This window comes from Amblyraja radiata, chromosome 38 (genome assembly GCF_010909765.2).
Source record: "Amblyraja radiata isolate CabotCenter1 chromosome 38, sAmbRad1.1.pri, whole genome shotgun sequence".
Lineage (NCBI taxonomy): Eukaryota > Metazoa > Chordata > Chondrichthyes > Rajiformes > Rajidae > Amblyraja > Amblyraja radiata.
The window spans coordinates 3,239,035-3,245,034 of NC_045993.1; the positions used below are offsets into that span (position 1 = coordinate 3,239,035).

The following is a 6,000-nucleotide window of genomic DNA, read 5'->3' on the forward strand; positions in this document are numbered from 1 at the left end:
CTCCTATCACTTATCACCTTATGACCTTCAGCAGAAGGTTTGCAGCTGGGTGCCCACAATGGGGCAGCAGGTAGAGCTGCTGCCTCTCAGCACCCGAGACCCCGTTTCGATCCTGACCTCGGGTGCTGTCTGTGTGGAGTTTGCACGTTCTCCCATTTATCACATGGGTTTTTTTCCGGGTGCACCGATTTCTTCCTCAAATCCCAAAGACGTGTGGGTTTGTAGGTTCACTGCCCTCTTAAAATTGCCCCTAATATGTAGCGAGTGGATGAGAAAGTGGGAAAACATGGGATTAGTTTGAATAGGTGATCGACGGTCGGCGTGGACTCAGTGGGTCAAAGGGCCTGTTTCCATTCTGTATCTTTCAATTCAATTCAATTCATAACAAAACATATCAATGGAGTTTTATAAAGGCTCATAAGGAATACAAAAGGCTCATAAGGATTGCATACAAATTGACTTTTGAGTTGTAAAAGGAATGCACTTCATTGATACAGTCTTCTGAAGAGAATCTATCTTGTGTTAAGGTGGCTTCCTGTAAAGACAGGGCCGGCACGGTTGTCTTACAGAGCTGGAGACCCGGGTACCATCCTGACTACGGGTGCTGTCTGTACGGAGTTTGTACGTTCTCCCCGTGGCCTGCGTGGGTTTTCTCCGGGAACTTCGGTTTCCTCCCACACTCCAAAGATGTGCAGGTTTGTAGGTTAATTGGCTTGGTATAAGTGCAAAGTTGGCCCTAGTGTGTGTGGGGCAGTGTTAGTGTGCGGGGATCGCTGGTCGGTGCGGCGGACTCAGTGGGCCGAAGGGCCTGATATCGCGCAGTATCTCTAAACTAAACATGGCATTTAGTAAAATTCCATAACATTTCTGAAATGGATGGAGGGGGGAAACAAAGATGTCGGAAGGATGTTGTCAAGCTGGAAAGAGTGCAGAGAAAATTCACGAGGGCGTTGCCAGGACTTGTGCCTGAGCTATAGGGAGAGGTTGAGCAGGCGAGGACTTTATTCCTTGCGACACAGGAGGATGAGGGGTGATCGTGATAAATCATGAGGGGGAACTCGTGTGGCTTTGCAGAGTCTTTAACTCATAGTTGGGGAATCAAGAACCAGAGGACATAGGTTTAAGGAGAGAGGGGAAAGATTTAAGCCCCTGTCCCACTTTCCTGAGTTACTCACGAACTCTCCCGAGTTTTCCCCTTGATCCCAACTCGGGGAATGTCAGGGAATGTTGGTAGCGAGCCCGTAGGAGTCCGTAGATGTTTCGTAGTGACTCGTAATTCCAGCCGTAGAAACCCGGGGCATCAGGTAAGTCGGGACGTTTTTTCAACATGTTGCAAAAAATGTCCACGAATTTAAAAAAATAGCCCCGAGTACCTACGGACGGCTATTACCGTAATTCTCCGAGTTCGAATCAAGGGGAAAACTCGGGAGAGTTTGTGAGTAGCTCGGGAAAGTGGGACAGGGCCTTTAGTCGGAACCTGAGGGACAACTTTAAGAGGAGGTAGTTGAGACAGGTGTTTTAATGAAAGGGATAGGAAATGTTTCGAGGGATATGGGCCAAATGCGGGTTGGTGGGACTCGTGTCGATGGAGGATCTTGGTTGGCATGCGTGAGTTGGGCCGAAGGGCCTGTTTTTCTGCGGCATGTTTCTATGACTATGGAGTCTCGCCTTCTCCTTGAATTCATGATGTTCAGGGTCAGCTCCCACTTCAGTACAGAAGCAGACACTTCACAGTCGTGTTGTATCGGTTCTGCACTGTTAAACGTATTGTCACTAGGATGAAATATTAAGCCTCCATTGTGCCAGCCTACGCTGAGAAAAATTAACTGTAGGCATGTACAGAAAGGTACACTTCTCATTACTCTTGTCCGCAGCTAAACTGTCTCTCCTCCTGGTAATCCTGTGTGTTCTTACACTCTTTACTTTTAGACTGTAGAGATGCAGAACGGAAACAGGCCCATCTGCTCACCGGGCCCGCACCAACCAGCGATCATTCTACCCTACACACTAGGCCGGGACAATTTACAGTAGCTAATTCATCTACAAACCTGCCGTCTCTGGAGCGTGGGAGGAAACCGAAGACCTTGGAGAAAACCCACGCAGGTCACGGGGAGAACGTACAAACTCCGTACAGGCAGCACCCGTAGTCAGGATTGAACCCTTTTTAGAAACATAGAAATTAGGTGCAGGAGTAGGCCATTCGGCCCTTCGAGCCAGCACCGCCATTCAATATGATCATGGCTGATCATCCAACTCAGTATCCCGTACCTGCCTTCTCTCCATACCCTCTGATCCCCTTAGCCACAAGGGCCACATCTAACTCCCTCTTAAATATAGCCAATGAACTGGCCTCGACTACCCTCTGTGGCAGAGAGTTCCAGAGATTCACCACTCTCTGTGTGAAAAAAGTTCTTCTCATCTCGGTTTTAAAGGATTTCCCCCTTATCCTTAAGCTGTGACCCCTTGTCCTGGACCTCCCCAACATCGGGAGCAATCTTCCTGCATCTAGCCTGTCCAACCCCTTAAGATTTGATTGAATATCATGCAAATAAAAGCTTCTCGCTGTATCTCGGTAAATAACCAATTCCCAGTTTGTTACGTTGCAGTTGTCAGCCCAGATTACGACTTTTTGAGTTTCCGTTTCTTAATCCAGAGGAACAATGGACTTTGGACATTGGATTCTTCCCGTGTGAAGAAGGTTCTCAAGCTGAATCGTCACCTATTCCTTCCCTCCAGAGATGCTGCCTGTCTCGCTGAGTTACTCCAGCATTTTGTGTCTATCTTTGGTTTAAACCAGCATCTGCAGCTCCTTCTTACACTTTGGATTCTTTAGTGAGAGGGTGGTGAATCTGTGGAATTCATTGCCACAGACGGTGGTGGAGGCCAGGACTTTAGGTGCTTTTACAGTGGAGATTGATAGGTTCTTGATTAGTAAGGGTGTCAAAGGTGACAGGGAGAAGGCAGGAGAATGGGGTTCAGAGGGAAAGATAGATCAGCCATGATTGAATGGTCTAGTAGACTCGATGGGCTGAAGAGACCCGGGTTCGATCCCGACTACGGGTGCTGTCTGTACGGAGTTTGTACGTTCTCCCCGTGACCATGTGGGTTTCCTCTGAGATCTTCGGTTTCTTCCCACACTTCAAAAGCGTACAGGTATGTAGTTTAATTGGCCTGGTGCATGTGTGAATTATCCCTAGTGTGTGTAGGGCCGTGTCAGTGTGCGGGGATCGCTGGTCGGTGCGGACTCGGTGGGCCGAAGGGCCTGTTTTTGCTCTGTCTCTGTAAACTAAAGAAATGATACGAAACTACAAACCTGTACGTCTTTGGAGTGTGGGAGGAAACCGGAGCTCTTGGAGAAAACCCACGCAGGTCACGGGGAGAACGCACAAACTCCGTATAGACAGGACCCGTTGTCAGTATCGAACCTGGGTCTCTGATGCTGTGAGGCAGCAACTCTAGCGCTGCGCCTATCTGTATGAAGGTATGTTGAACATCCTCCACATGTACATGCTTTCTTAATAAATGAACCCAAAATTGAAGTAATTTTGATTTTTTAATCTGTTTGTTCTAGACTGGCTTTCGTTGTATCAAACTGCTGGAATGTGTCCAAAGGAATGAACGGGGACGAGTGCTGACAGCACAAGGGGCGAGACATTTCCATGGTGTGCCGTCGTATAATTAAGGCATCACATCGCATTTTCTCAAGGTAATTTTAATTTTTTCTTGCTGACTCTAAAGCAGATTTATCTGTGTGTAATCTGTGTGAAGGGTTGTCTTACACTGCACGTCTAGAACATTGGCTGCTGAATATACAGGGCTGGGAGTTGTGAGGGGGGTGTCGTGGCTGAGGGTGTGGCTGAGGGTGTGGGTGTGGGTGTGTGTGTGGGTGTGTGTGAGGGTGTGTGTGTGGGTGTGGGTGTGCGTGAGGGTGTGGGTGTGCGTGAGGGTGTGTGTGTGGGTGTGCGTGAGGGTGTGGGTGTGTGTGTGGGTGTGGGTGTGTGTGTGGGTGTGGGTGTGTGTGTGGGTGTGGGAGTGGGTGTGGGTGTGTGTGTGGGTGTGTGTGTGGGTGTGTGTGTGTGGGTGTGTGTGTGGGTGAGGGTGAGGGTGAGGGTGTGTGTGTGGGTGTGTGTGTGGGTGTGGGTGTGTGTGTGGGTGTGTGTGCGGGTGTGTGTGTGTGTGTGTGTGTGTGGGTGGGTGTGTGTGTGGGTGGGTGTGTGGGGGGGTGTGTGGGTGTGTGTGGGTGAGTGAGTCTGTGGGAGCGTGTGTGGGTGAGTGTGGGTGTGTGTATGTGTGTGTGTATGTGTGAGGGTGAGGGTGAGGGGTGCTGGGTGGGAGGAGTGGAGTAAGTGTTAAAGGGGGAAGTGATGTTCCATGATATTGAGACTTTTTGATAAGCAGGGAATGAGGGGATTTGGATCAGGTGCTGGCAGATAAGGGTCGGCGTTGGTGTCGTGCTCAGCATGGACGTTGTGGGCCGAAGGGCCTGTTCCTGTGCTGTAATAGAGTGGCATGATGGCGCTGCCTTACAGTGCCATAGACTCGGGTTCAATCCTGACTACGGGTGCTGTCCGTACAGAGTTTGCATGTTCTCCGTGCAGACAGCGCCCGTAGTCGGGATGGAGCCCGGATCTCTGGTGCTGCAAGTAGCAGCTCTACCTGCTGTGCCACCGTGCCACTCTTTGTGTCTGTCTTAACCACGTCAATGCGGGATTCCTGGCCCCGAGGGTCGCATTGAAATGGCGCAGCAGGTTGGCAATGTCCTCGCAATATTTTCCTTGCAGCTTTGTGCATGCAGATAAACAGGAAACACAAGGAAATCCTCTTCCAACGTAACAAATAGCATTTTGGACAAAATCTGTTAACAAACCTGTATCTAATGCTATGGAGTGCTATCAAAACTGATGCCTTACAAAGCTTATTCCTCCCGTAGGTTTGTTTTACATTCACCTCCCTCACAGTAGTAAATAATTTAGTGAGCTTGGATGGAGTACAAATTGTGCCTGGTCAGTGGGACGGGTGATATTTGGACAACCTCGCCAAATGCCCATGAATAATATGCTGCGTGTCACAGCCAGATATGAAATTGAAATTCAAATGAGGGCCTGGGTTCATCCGTGTCAGTTTAACGGACTTGTTCTCAATTGCCCTGACTGTAATGTCACACATTCATAAGCTTTCTTGATAAGCCAAAGAAAATATACAGCGTTCAGCTTTTCTTTCATATTCAAAAGCCATTCATCTCCTGGAAAGACCACGGGCTATTGTTAGAATTCTCCAGCATCTCACTCTCTTCGCACAATGGATAATTATTGTTATTCGGGAAGGGTGTAGCTGTGCAAGAAGGAACTGCAGATGCTGGTTTACACCGAAGATAGACTCAAAATGCTGCAGTTGCTCAGCGGGACAGGCGGCATCGCTAGAGAGAAGGAATAGGCGAGGATGTTGCCACCTGCAAGAAATTGCAGCGAATTGTGGACGCTGACCAGACCATCGCATAAACCAACCTCCCTTCCATTGACACAATTTTTAACTCACCCTCTCCACATCCAGCACCTCCTCCTTCAGATATGGTGCCCAACATTACTCAAATATTCCAAATGCGGCCTTCACCAGCGCCTTATAGAGCCTCAACATTAAATCCCTGTTTTTGCATACAAGCCCTCTTGAAATAATGAGTTTGCTTTCTGATTCGACTTGCAGATTAACTTTTTGGGAATCCTGCACCAGCACTCCCAAATCCCTTTGCAACTCTGATTTCTCATTTAGAAAAATAGTCTACGCCTTTCTTGCCCAACTTCTCTCTGCAGCTCAGTCTTTGCTTTGCAGTCAGTGGATGTAAAGATGGATTGGATTAACGGACGAGCAGCGTCTTTTGCGAGATGCAGAGTGGGAGCGCTGATTGATCTGCAGAGGCGAACCCCATGCTACGATGGAATCAGAACCCAACAATACGCGCAATCAGGCTTGCTTCTGCAGGCACAAGGCTGAATGGAGCTAAAC

The 6,000-nt window shown here is 48.8% G+C and overlaps 1 long non-coding RNA gene across 1 annotated transcript in view; it reads left to right on the plus strand.

Moving 5' to 3' along the window:
- The window catches only part of LOC116966954, a 101,973-nt gene extending 98,272 nt beyond the window's left edge, over positions 1-3,701 (plus strand). The window contains exon 3 of the long non-coding RNA XR_004410100.1: positions 3,572-3,701. This is a non-coding gene — a long non-coding RNA (uncharacterized LOC116966954). The remainder of the gene's footprint in view (positions 1-3,571) is intronic.
- The last annotated feature ends 2,299 nt before the right edge of the window (positions 3,702-6,000 follow it).